This window comes from Pezoporus occidentalis, unplaced genomic scaffold (genome assembly GCF_034315485.1).
Source record: "Pezoporus occidentalis ecotype Australia unplaced genomic scaffold, CSIRO_AGI_Poc_V1 ctg33, whole genome shotgun sequence".
In the NCBI taxonomy this organism is placed as follows: Eukaryota; Metazoa; Chordata; class Aves; order Psittaciformes; family Psittacidae; genus Pezoporus; species Pezoporus occidentalis.
Window position 1 is genome coordinate 2,516,443 of NW_026915268.1, and position 12,714 is coordinate 2,529,156.

The window sequence follows — 12,714 nt, forward strand, 5'->3', positions numbered from 1 at the left end:
AGAACTGTGCCTCTCCAGGAACAGAGGACTGTGTAGCACTATGACAGGGAGGAGAGGAAAACTCACTTCACTTCAGGGGCTTTCTTGAATAAAAGTGATTTGTATGGATGTTCTGCAGTTTTGCTGTGAGCCTTGGGGAATGCCTTTGATGCACTTGATTAGGGAACAAGATCTCAACCTTGTAGACTCAGTAAGATCTTCACATGTTTAAATACAGATAATTAGTCTCAGTTCTCTTTCTTTTTCTTCTTTTTTTTTTTTTCTTTTTAAGCTTACACCCTTATGCTTTGGGGTGGTTTTTTCCCCTTTCTTGCACTGCTTATTGATTATAAGAGTTTGTTTAATTGCCAGTGCAACACTCTGCTCCTAATTAATGCAATATAAATGACCTTGTCTAATTTTTATTTTGGAATATAAGATGATGTATATTTTAAAACAGATTGTAGAAGGGAATAGGAAATTCCTTCACATCTCTGTGTGTACTGTGATGGAGTGAAGCGCAGAGATGCCTAAACTAGCTGCAAACATGCTGACATATGCAGTATCAGGGGGAGATACTAGCTCAGGGGCAGCCTAGCCAAGGTGGACATAGGTATGTCCTCACATAACCTGTAAAAAGTACGAGCTTCTGCTGGGGTCCATGTTAGCTACAGGTTCTCTAGCATGAGCTTCTCAGCACAATAAATCTGATGTGCAGATGGGCTGTATTCAGTTCAAGTGGCAGAGTTCACAGGTACATGCAGTTTGGAGGGATGGGGAGAAGACTGGTGGGAATAGTTATCCTGGCGTAGCCAACAAGATGGATATCAGTATTCAGAATGCCTGAAAATTGTATCATGAGCCCTGGGATTCAGTATGTGGTTATCCATCAAGAGAGTGCATTAGCCCACAGTCTTACTTTAGTTCATGATTCCTTTCTGACCTAAAAGACAATCTATTCTGCTAGATATTCATTAATTCTGCTATATATGGAGGTAAATACGTGTGTCTCAGCCTTTTTCTTGTCATCATGGATGAAAGCTTGCTTTTCAGCCTTGGGTGTAGTTTTGCACTGATTACTCAGCTGTAAAGACACACTAGCCCAAAGTAAATTTTGGGCAAAGTGTATTCCATCATAACTGGAAAATGTTCTCACAGTTTTAATTCTCTGTTGGCAGACTTGTTACTGGTTGGTTCATATTGTTTAACTTTAGAGTTACCTATTTTCCATATCTGTAAACAAATTCCCTTTCTCAGTGACGTTTTGAAAAGACAATTCACTTGCTTATTTCATGGACTTCACACCTAACGCGAAATACATGGAGTGTACTAGCCTCTGATTCCTGTTTTCCAGTATGTGCCCATCTTGTGTATGGAAGGACATGGATCACAAAAAGATTCCAAAGCCTGGCATGCTACTTTCTGAGAGACTTTTTTATGAGGCCATTTTGAAGTGGTTTTATAGGCAATGTTAATTTTATGTCAGAGCATTATACAGGGAAAGTAATGGGAGTTTCCTGTGCGTGTTTGTCTATGTGCCAGCATGTGTTCTAGTGTTGGGATGTCAAATACACAGATCAGAGTCTTACCTTTAATCACTCTACTCTGGCAGAGGTTGAAATAACCCAACACACCCCTCATCCCAGGAAAACCCAACGAGAACTGCTGGTTGTGTTCCGCTCTGATGCACCAGTTCAGAATGGCTTTCTGTCTCACTCCACTGCTTTCCTGGAGGTGGGATTGATCTGTGAATCTCTTGCATGATATGTTTGAAATATTTATCTGAGGTTGAACTGTCAGGTGGTGTCCAACTCACTCATTACTAGGCAGCAGAGGGAAGCCAGGCTGTCAGGAAGTTACCATTTTCATAAGATGTGGCTCTATGTTGATATTTATGGACAGCAGGTTCTATGTTTTGTTAAACTTTGCAACAGGAAGAACTAGTTGCAAGGTGTTTTGTTTAAATGCTGAAAGTGGTAAACTGAAGGTAACAGCAAATTATATCCAAACAATGTTGGAATTGTCATTATCTGTAGTATCCACTGTCTTTGTTTTCTTACTTCTCTTTGCACTGTTATTCTTGATTTTTATATTTTTATTCTCCTTTTTTACTTTCTCCTTTCTTCATTTTCTTTTGCCCTAAGTTTTTTCCTGCAAATATGCTACTGACTGGCTTGCAACCCAGTGTAATTGGTACCCGGCAAGTGACCTGTGTTTTGTTTCTTGATCTGAATACTCCCTCATCTACCTGAGCTGAGTGAAACATGTCTTCAGGCTGCTACAAAGTTAGCCATGATCAAAGAACGGAGAACATTTCTCATGATGCGACCAGGTACCAACAAACCCTTGTCTTACCTGCAATGAACTTTGAGTTCAGTTTCACTGCAGATTATTAGTAAGAAATAAACCATCAGATGAAATCAGACATGTCATTTTTCCTGTTGTGTGCTTTCTTTATGCCAAAGTTATGCTGTGATACAATGCTACTGTCTGTTCTGGGGGCACATGGTGATACATATAGCCATGGCTGAAAGGTTTCATTTTATTTTGGATTCCAGGAGCATGACAGACATTTTTACATTATACAAACTACTAAAAAATTGTAGTTCTTTTATGTTTTCATTGTTTGAAAAGGAATGTTATCTTTAGGTCAAATTACTGTGTGCTGAAGCATGACCCAATTTTCAGTTTAATGTGAATCCTATTTTTGGATGTGCAAAAAAATATAAGAAATACCCACTGACTGTGAGGTGCTTATTTCAATTTTATTAAAGAGCTGCTGATTGCAAGTTATGGGATGCTATAAAATTGAAACTGCTTTATTTAAAATCATTCTCGTGCGATGGTATAAGGGTTGATTTTGTAGCTGTGTGGATATTGTGTGAGCTTAGAGAGTGGTTCTTCATCTGCAGATATTTTCTGTTCTTTCTCTAAAAAAAAGTCCTGACACTTTTACATTTTGACAGTAAGTCTTTAATTCTTCACCATACCAATTAACTGTGAACTATTAGAGAAACAATAAGCCATGAATCATCAGCTCCAAATAGGCAGAGAGTTTCATAGCCAAGAGAATGAGCATTTCTTAATCTTATATATACTCAACATCAAAGTGAATAAAGCCAAGGTTAAAAAGAAAGGCTGTTATGTTCCCCACTGGTTTAGAAAGCAACTTGTTTCTTTCTCTCTTGTTTGTCTGCTAATACAGCACAACAAAAGGAAGGACCTGATTCTGCAATCCTTGACTCATACAAGAACCTCTTATTTATATATCAGTCACAGTAAGCATAATATATTATTAATAGACATTATTCACAGTATACAGATAAAATCCATGAGAACAAACAGCCTACTTCCATAAACTTTTACTTCTGTGGAGCGTCCTCCTGAAAAAGAATATTCCCATTTCAAGGGTATTATGTGCGGCAGTACAGCTATTCAATTAAGAGCCTTTGAAACCTTTAAAAGCTTGTACTCTGCCTAACTGTGAGCATATAAATAATCTTTGGCTTTCAGAGAGTTACTCACCTATTAGTAGTTAAGCTGGAGTTTGTGTATACTGCTGGATCAGCGCCAGACTCTCCTGCATCTTGCAGAACAAGATTACTAGATCAAAAGGCTGAAGACATTTCTGTGGTCAGAACTGCAAGGGAATTGGGCTGCTCAATCTCAAACATAATGAAAATAACTGGTTAGTACAGTGCTTTCTCAACACAGTTAACAACTACAGAAGGTTATATAGAAAGAGCAGGTCAGATTATATTCAGAATTAAAACGATTGCCACATGCCAAACAGAATTGGATACTATGCATTTATGGGAAGCTGACTGTCTAAATCAAGTGCCTATATTTCAGACAGGGCAAATGCAACCAGAAAAGATTTCACAAACATGAAATGTGGTGTCTGTAAGTCAGGATTTTTATGCAGAGTTGTAGAGCATTTCACTCTAATAGGGCTCCTGCAATGGAGCTGGCTTTCAGATCAGTGGGTATGCTCTGCCTGCTGGGAACTTTTTTAAAATTCAAAGTGAAGCAGGCTCAGATTTGGATTTCTGCACCTCCTGAGATCAGTAAGCAGAGGAAAGTTGGGATATTCTGGAGAAGATTTTTCTGCAGGAAAATACTTACTCATCAGAAGTGACAGTCTGAAGGAAAAGGAGTAAATGAAAAAAAATGCTTCAAACCTAAATTTGCAAATGTTTTCAATTTCTAGAAGTTATTGCCCAAATAGTTTGAAGAAGCCTTGCATCTGTCAAAATGACCCATTTTGGTGGTCTTTGAATATTTGATGGGAGGTGGCTCAGTTCAGAGTAATTCCTTATTTCATAGTCCACAGTTAATTTGCCAAATTGGTGTGTTTTTAACATGTCTGTGTAAAGACTAACAAAATATTCACTCCAACACTGAAATAGGAGGCAGATTGAATTTAGAAGTTCATATATCCAAGGAATATAATTAAGTGGCATCCATCTAGTTACTTTACAGGAAAAAAAAAAAAAAAAAAGGCAAGGATTCTAATTTCATGTGGCTTAGGTATTTTTAGTTTTGATAGTAAAAGTTTTGGACAAGGTTAGTGTTAATGTACCCAAGGTCAGTGCTGTTTCCTTACCATGACCTTCTGTCATGGGTTCAGCAGTAGCAGTCATTTTTCTCCTCCTTGGTAGCTGGTGCAGTGCTGTGTTTTGACCTTCAGCTCAGGAACAGAGCTGATAACACCAATGTTTTGGTTTGGCCAAGGTCTTTGTGAGGCTCATGGTCTGCCAGGGAGGAGGGGAAGCCGGGAGGAAGCAGAGACAGGACACCTGACCCAAACTGACCAAAGAGGTATTCCATACCACAGCACGTCATGCCCAGGAGGTAATGGAGAGTTACCTGGAAGGGCTGGGAGACTGCAGGGGTGGAGGAGGTATCGGTCAGTGCTTGGTCGGGCTGAGGGGGGGGTGAGTTATCCATCAGCTGGTGCTGAGGTGTTGTATTCTCTTCCCTTGTTATTTCCTTTATCATTATTATCACTGGTGGTAGCAGCAGTGATCTGTGTTATACCTTAGTTACTAAACTGTTCTTATCTCAGCCCGGGGGAGTTGCATTCTTTTGATTCTCCTCTCCCTCCCTCCGGGAGTAGGGGGAGGGCAAGAAGGGGAGGAGTGAGTGAACGAGTTACCTGACTGGGTTTAAACCGCCGCAGCTCTTTTTTGGCGCCCAACGTGGGGCACGAGGGTTGAGATAACGACAGATCTGATCAGATTAATGGTCACTCGTCACAATGACGATTTATTGGCTCTGAGAGTTGTTCCTCTTGATCTCACAGTTTCAGAATGCAGTGCATTACTTAGAGCCGGTATTCGCTGTGTTAGTGTTTATCAAGTGTGGGGCTTGGGCTAAGCTTCGTGTTTCACTGTGTGCCAATGACTTGAAATCCGGGAGAGCTCCAGCAGCAGGGCGGGACGGACGTGGCCGTGGACTTGTACCTGCCCGTCCGGCTGCTCTTCACCGTCCTGGCCCTCACCCTCGCCTCCATCTTCGTGAGGCTGCGGGGAGCCGAGGGGGAGCGGCCCCGGGAGCTGGCGGCTGCTGAAGCGGCCCGGGAGAGCGGCCCCGGGGACCAAGCGGCGGCGGGAGCGGGGCCGGAGGCCGCGAGGGGACGGCTGCGGGTGGAGGAGGTCGGGGCGGTCGGAGGAGCAGAAGGAAGGGGCTGCCGAGCAGCGGGAGAAGGCGGCGGAGGAGCCGAGCCCCGCGGCCGAGGAGCCGAGCGAGCCCCGCGGCCGAGCCGAGCCCCGCGACCGAGAGCATCCCCCGGCAGCCGCCCGCCGAGCCCCAGGAGGATGCAGGAGACCACGCAGCATTTCCCAGCAAGGCAGAGGAGGAAGAGCTGGACTCAGGAAAAGAGAAGCTGGCGGTGGGAGAGCCGGCAAGTACAGCAGCTACACCAGCCCCAGTGACAAGCACAGCAGCCTCAACTGAGAGTTCTGAAGGTTTTGAATGGCCTTTGGGTATCCTTGGGACCTGCCTGCTGATTGTGATGGGGATCAGCATGTTGGCACACACACAGACTGTGTGCTACCCACAACCATTTTGTCTGATCTCAAAAGTTAAGCAGAGTCAGGTTTGGGTCTTGTCTGGGGTTAAACGACGATGCAGGGGGACCAGGAGACTATCCCCAAGGCTGGACAGTCATGAGTATCAGGGTGTGTGGGACAGTATGGGCAAGTATCTAGTCCACTGGGCCCCTCCAGTGCTTTGGAAGAGTCGGAGATGGAAGGCAGCTGTATGGAGTCCCCAGCAACAAGCTGCAGAAACTGCTGAAGGGGACAGTGAATTATTTTAAGCCTGGTGGGCCCATGGCACTTCAGGCCATCAGAGCAGAGATGCAACATAGAGATGGACTCATGATCGAGGGGTGGACTTAGCAATGGGCACTATTGCCCAGGTTATTCACAAGTGTGAACACTGCACACAGTCTCTCCTGCTCTAAAAGACTGTTACAAGAGATGGAGCCTGACATCATGGACCAGATGGATTCAGCAGCTTTATAGCATATATCCATGCACTAAGATAAGAGTGATGGTATATTGAAAATGTGTGATCTGAGCATGACGTGAATGGAATGGAATAAGGGGTGGATACTGTCCTGGGTTCAGCAGTAGCAGTCATTTTTCTCCTCCTTGGTAGCTGGTGCAGTGCTGTGTTTTGACCCTCGGCTCAGGAACAGAGCTGATAACACCAATGTTTTGGTTTGGCCAAGGTCTTTGTGAGCCAACACTCCAAACTGGGAGTTACCCGGAAGGGCTGGGAGACTGCAGGGTTGGAGGAGGTATGGGTCAGTGCTTGGTCGGGCTGGGGGGGCTGAGTTATCTGTCAGCTGGTGGTGAGGTGTTGTATTCTCTTCCCTTGTTATTTCCTTTATCATTATCATTATTGGTGGTAGCAGTAGTGATTTGTGTTATACCTTAGTTACTAAACTGTTCTTGTCTCAACCCGTGGGGGTTGCATTCTTTTTGATTCTCCTCTCAGTCCCTCTGGGAGTAGGGAAAGAAGGGGGGGAGTGAGTGAATGAGTTAGCTGACTGGGTTTAAACCACGACACCTTCCCTCTCTCAGCCATTTTTAAAGCAATTGTAGGAAATTCTCATAGTGTTTCCTTGCTCAGGTATTCCAAGAAAAAATAAACAAAACCCACAGGAATTGGTAGCATTCTGTTATCATTGTTTTTGTAAAGTAGACCAATAAAATTTCCTCAGTACCACTAAAGCGTCTAACATGTTTAAATAAATTAAATAGGAGAATTAATGAAATTCTACTCTGCATCATTAGGAGTAATGAACAGCTAAAATCTGACTCTGTTGGAAATGTAGAATTGTTAATTCAAATATCAGTATCAACAATGCTGATATAAGGGAAACAAGTAAAAGGTATTAAGGGGCCTGTCATTATGCGATCTAGTTCCATGAAGACAAAAGCAAATGTTGAGACAGAATTTTATCTGCATTAAATTGCTAATTTACTATCAATCACATTATTTATGAACCAGAATCGAAACATTTTCTTCCGATCAGAATTACAGCAACCAGAGTGCAGGCTTGGAAAGGACTTGAAAAATTCTCCTGGACCATCCTCAATCTCAGGGCAGAATGATCCAGTCTGATCTTTGTTCAATATCCTGAGATTCTTGTCAATTCACACTACTGTATTCCGTGAGTAGCAGTTGCAAACACAGCATGAGCACAAAATAGTATTAGGCATTGTTTCTTTTATTTTATGTCTGAATGGAAAATAGTAGGCTATGGTTGGTATTGTGAAATTATGAGAAAAAAAAAACAAGAATAAATCATATAAAGGGACACAGAAGTAGTCAGTGTGGCTATCAGTGTGGTTTTATACCCTGGAAGGATGGCCCATAAAACACTGGTGGAAAGGGAGGTGGAACTGGGGAAATGAGTCCTCCAGGAGATGGTACTGTCAGGAGATGTTGCTGGAGCACTAAATACCTCCTGGAAAACACACCTCTGGAAAACACACAGAGAACCGAGTGAGAAACTTCCAGACCTAGATAAGAAAGATGCGATGTTTTGTGTCAAAGCAGCAAAAAGTTTCTTTTCCATCTTGCTTCAGAGAGACCTGTAATCTACCCTGTGAGTGATGGTGATGGCAATTTTTTAATGGCAATTTCAAACAAATAGAAGTGCACATAAGTAATATTACAGACCAATTTGGAATTACCAGCAGTTTTTAGAATGTTGGTCCCCTAGTTTTCATCCTTTGTCTTTATGAGCAATGGGCTGATTCTCTGTTGAACTGAAACTGAAGTTCTTTTACAGGTCAGGTTAATATTTTATTTATCTGTGGTATTAATTTTGTGGGGGGCAGTCACATAACAAACTCAAGTAAACTATTTTCCACCTCCTTAGAATATATAACTATAATACTTTGTCTTTCATTCCTCTTGAAAGTTGAATAGCAATAACACTCCTGCAAAAGAATTTACACTTGAAAGAACAGGTTTGAAATTTTTATGCACATTTGATACACCTTTTCCTCTCAAAGAACACTAAATTTTAAAGTCAGTTTTAATCAGAATTTCTTCCTTGATTATTGTTATTTTTCTTTTTTATATATTTAAGGATAGCTATACATGCAAATACTGTTCTTTCTTGCATGTTAAAAATAATTGAAACCTAAATATATTCTTTGATGTTTTTTCCCTGATTCACACTCATTTTAAAAAATCTATACCACACTTTTTCAGCTCTTCACTGCTGGTACTGATTTGTATTATATCTTTGGTCTTTTTAAGGGCCAGAAAAACTATTATTCTAGGGAATTATACTGCAGCTTGCCAATGGAGGATCATTTCTTATTTTATTTGCTGACTATTTCTTCTTGTTTGCCATTTAATAAAAAGTTTTTTTTACAGTTGTATGGATTTTTTGGCTATTATTTTTTTGCATGGGTAGCCCAGCAGTTTACAGCAGAAAATAAGCTTATGTTTCCCATTCATCTTGCAGTGCAAGATCTTAAACTCATGCCCTTTGTGCGATGAGGACCTTCATCTTACTCCCCAACTAACACCTTAATGAACGTCACTCTTTCTTTAAGCAGTTATTGCATTGTACTGACAAAGTTACTATGAATTCCTGTTTGTTTGGGGTATTGCTTTTGTCACAGATTTTCTGTTTTTTATTAGAGATTCACCATCTTGTAATGATACAGTAAGATGTAGATGCAATTGCATTTTTCATCAACATTGCTGTTACAGTTTTTAGCAGTATCTGAAGAGGGGTGGTAGATAGCTGGTCTGAGATGTAGAGCTACCTGCTGCTATTCAGGGAATGAAGATAAAAATCTTTAGCCCATGTATTTATGAAATACACTTTTCTGTTTTAATAACACACTGATACATAGGGATATTCTGACAGTTCTAAAAAGTCTGTCATGCTCCCTTTCCTTTTCTCTTGGGATAGTGTTACAGAAAGTGTTTGAACACGTGTGTGTCATTGCATAAGCACTGTACACATTTCCTATCTTCCAGACTACCAGAAAATTATAATAATTTCCTAGTAATTATAGAAGCTTAATGCAAGAATTTTCAAGCCGCTGAAGAGACTGGGAAATGTCCTCATGGGATGTTTTTCTGTTACAGTCTGACCAAGCCAGACTTTGAACACCTGCAATGTTTCACGTGGATAAAACATCAGATGCTTTAAAAAACCCCACCAAATCCCCCAAAAACTTCAATAACCAAATGCAAAGATCATGGTAGTTGCAGGTTTTGTTGCAGCTGCTACAACAATGAGCAATTTACTAAGGCCTATAGAATCAGTATTTAGCAATATAGTTTGTGAAGTACAATACAGTGCCATATAAAACTCTGCCATGCCTCCACACAATTGGCATGCAACACCATGCATGTCATTATAAGGTAAATATAACCACATTCTACCATCAGCTCACCAGGTCTATGCTCCAGTGTATTAACATAGCTGAAAATGAAAAACTGTTTGTCAGTTTGGTTTAAAAACAAACAAACACAAACAAACAAAAAACAAATAGAAGAAGATGTAAAAATGCAATCAGTAGCAATTCTGCTATTGTCATCAGTGAACCCAGTTTACTCCACTGACTCCTGGAATATAAAAAGTTCTGTTCTTGCTGCCTTTTCATTAAGTCGAATCCAGTACCTTTCTTTTTCTACTGACTTTTTTAAATGCTCATTTCAGTGATGCAGTTTATAGAACAATGAAAAGCAGGAGGATGAAAAGCAGTTTCCCAGAAGAAAACGTACCCCGTTAATACTCCCAGAGGGTATCATTACATTATTGTCATGTGAGTTAGCACCTACTCTTCTCTGTGGGGAATTCACATCTCAGACTCCTTCTGTGGGTTCTCTATAACCACTGAGACATTGGTTACAAAAGCATTTGAGTATTTTTTCTATTTTCTGCACAATGATAATGTTTAGAAATTTCCTATGTGGTTTTTGAAAGTAAAGATGAGATTGAAAAGCAGTGCAATATGCCAATCTATTGCTCTTGCCATATTGATAAAGGGAACATTTCTTGCTCTTTGGGAGGTGTTGCTCAGATAGAAGAGATGAACACCCATTCTAGTGAATACTGTTAGTATTTCCTAACATTTGTAGCTGGCTAACATTTTGAATAGCAGAATTAGAAAGGAAAAAACACTTACTGTGAGCTTACATAGGGGATTTAAAATTTAGGCATATTCTTGAATATAAGAACTCAATGCCAAAGTTTACCCTTCAGCTTGTACAGTTGCAAACTCCAAAGTACATTTCAAATCACTCTGTACTCATGTCAAAGCACAATGAAGCACTTGAATTTTGGCCCTCAGGGAACACTGTCCTGTCATCTTGGGTCCTGCAACGCTTTCCAATGATGCTTCATTAACGTGACACTGTTGACAAGAAGTGATTCACTGTGGAGAGGAAGGAGGGGCAGTGGGCTGTGAACACATATCATGATAAGGACTAGAATACATTGACATAGGAGTTGACATACTAGTGTTTTGTCCCAGGGCTCAATCTCAGTCATTCAGTGAATATAGCTGCAAAGGCATGACTGCTAGTTTCACTTAGTCTATAAACGCTGCTTCAGAGAAGACTTTTAGAGCAAGAGAGGTACTTCAGGGTCCAAACTCATCTGAAGATTTGACACCGATCTTACTATACCTTCTCCTTTTAAAGCAAGTGTCCCTAAAAGGACCTTGAATTTCAGAGGCAAAGTTCTACTGAAACATTCACTAGAATCATGAAATTGCAGTCAGCTTGGCAAGATTTACCCAGGCACAGCTACAGGTTGGGCAGAGAAGAGATTCAGAGCAACCCTGTGGAGAAGGACTTTGGGGTGCTGGTTGACAAGAAACTGAACATGAGCCAGCTTCAGTGTGTGCTTGAGCCCAGAAACCAACCGTATCCTGGCCTGCATCAAAATGAGCGTGACCAGCAGGTTGAAGGAGGTGATCCTGCCCCTCTACTCTGCTCTCGTGAGACCTCACTTGGAGCATTGTGTGCAGTTCTGGTGTCCTCAACATAAAAAGGACATGGAACTGTTGGAACAAGTCCAGAGGAGGCCACGAGGATGATCAGGGGCTGGAGCACCTCCCATATGAAGATAGGCTGAGAGAGTTGGGGCTGTTCAGCCTGGAGAAGAGAAGCTACGTGGAGACCTCAGAGCAACTTCCAGTATCTGAAGGGGGCTACAAGGATGCTGCAGAGGGACTATTCATTAGGGACTGTAGTGATAGGACAAAGGGTGATAGGTTAAAACTTAAACAGGGGAAGTTCAGGTTAGATATAAGGAAGAAGTTCTTTACTCTGAGGGTTGTGAGGCACTGGAATGGGCTGCCCAAGGAAGTAGTGAATGCTCCATCCCTGGCAGTGTTGAAGGCCAGGTTGGACAGAGTCTTGGGTGACATGGTTTAGTGTGAGGTGTCCCTGCCCATGGCAGGGGGGTTGGAACTAGATGATCTTAAGGTCCTTTCCAACCCAAACCATTCTATGATTCTATAATTCTGCATCAATCAAGGGATTGTACCTTGCTGAGTCCAGCAACTCATTTGCAACAAGTTCCTTACATCTGTTCAGCTTCTTTGGAAAAGTCACTTTATCGTTATCTTAGACCTAGCTTTTTTCTTTGTTTCATTTAGCAATTTCCCCCTCTCTGCTAGAACTGTAGGTTCTACCAGTCTGAACATCTCACTTGCCTCAGTGCAATAATGGTGACCTATCTGCCCACAATCTCAGATCCATCCAGGCCTCTTTTGCTTTCAGATGGTTACACCCGCCCCAGAAGCAGCAGCCAGAGAAAGCTAACATGGTGCCCCACATCACCACCCCTTCATTCACATGTTAAGGAAGGATAACATGATGTGCAGCAGATCATAAATAAGCAATAGACTCAAACCATCTATCAAGGGTTGGAAGATTGAAAGTGTTGCTAATTGAAAAGGAATAATAATGTTTATATCCTGTCCATAAAGGACATAAGGACTGATCTACAAGGAGGGTAATGATGAATTTTTGTAACTGTTCCCTTTTTCGATTCAAATGCAAAGCACACATTATGAATCTGAGAATTTATGTTTGTTCCTTTGCGAGGGTGAAATGACCATAGAAAGTTAAGTCTTTACCACAGTTCTTGCACGTCAAAGCAGTTTCCTTAAAAAAGATATGCTCTCATCAGCACCAAAGTGAAATAATTATTTCTAAACCTGAATCATGCAG

At 41.4% G+C, this 12,714-nt stretch overlaps 1 protein-coding gene across 1 annotated transcript in view; it reads left to right on the top strand.

The window, feature by feature from the left end:
- Positions 1–6,503, top strand: part of LOC134168986 (uncharacterized) — a 161,390-nt gene extending 154,887 nt beyond the window's left edge. The window contains exon 2 of the mRNA XM_062629163.1: positions 6,355–6,503. The gene's annotated coding sequence lies outside the window, so the exon portion shown is untranslated. The remainder of the gene's footprint in view (positions 1–6,354) is intronic.
- Positions 6,504–12,714: the final 6,211 nt, after the last annotated feature.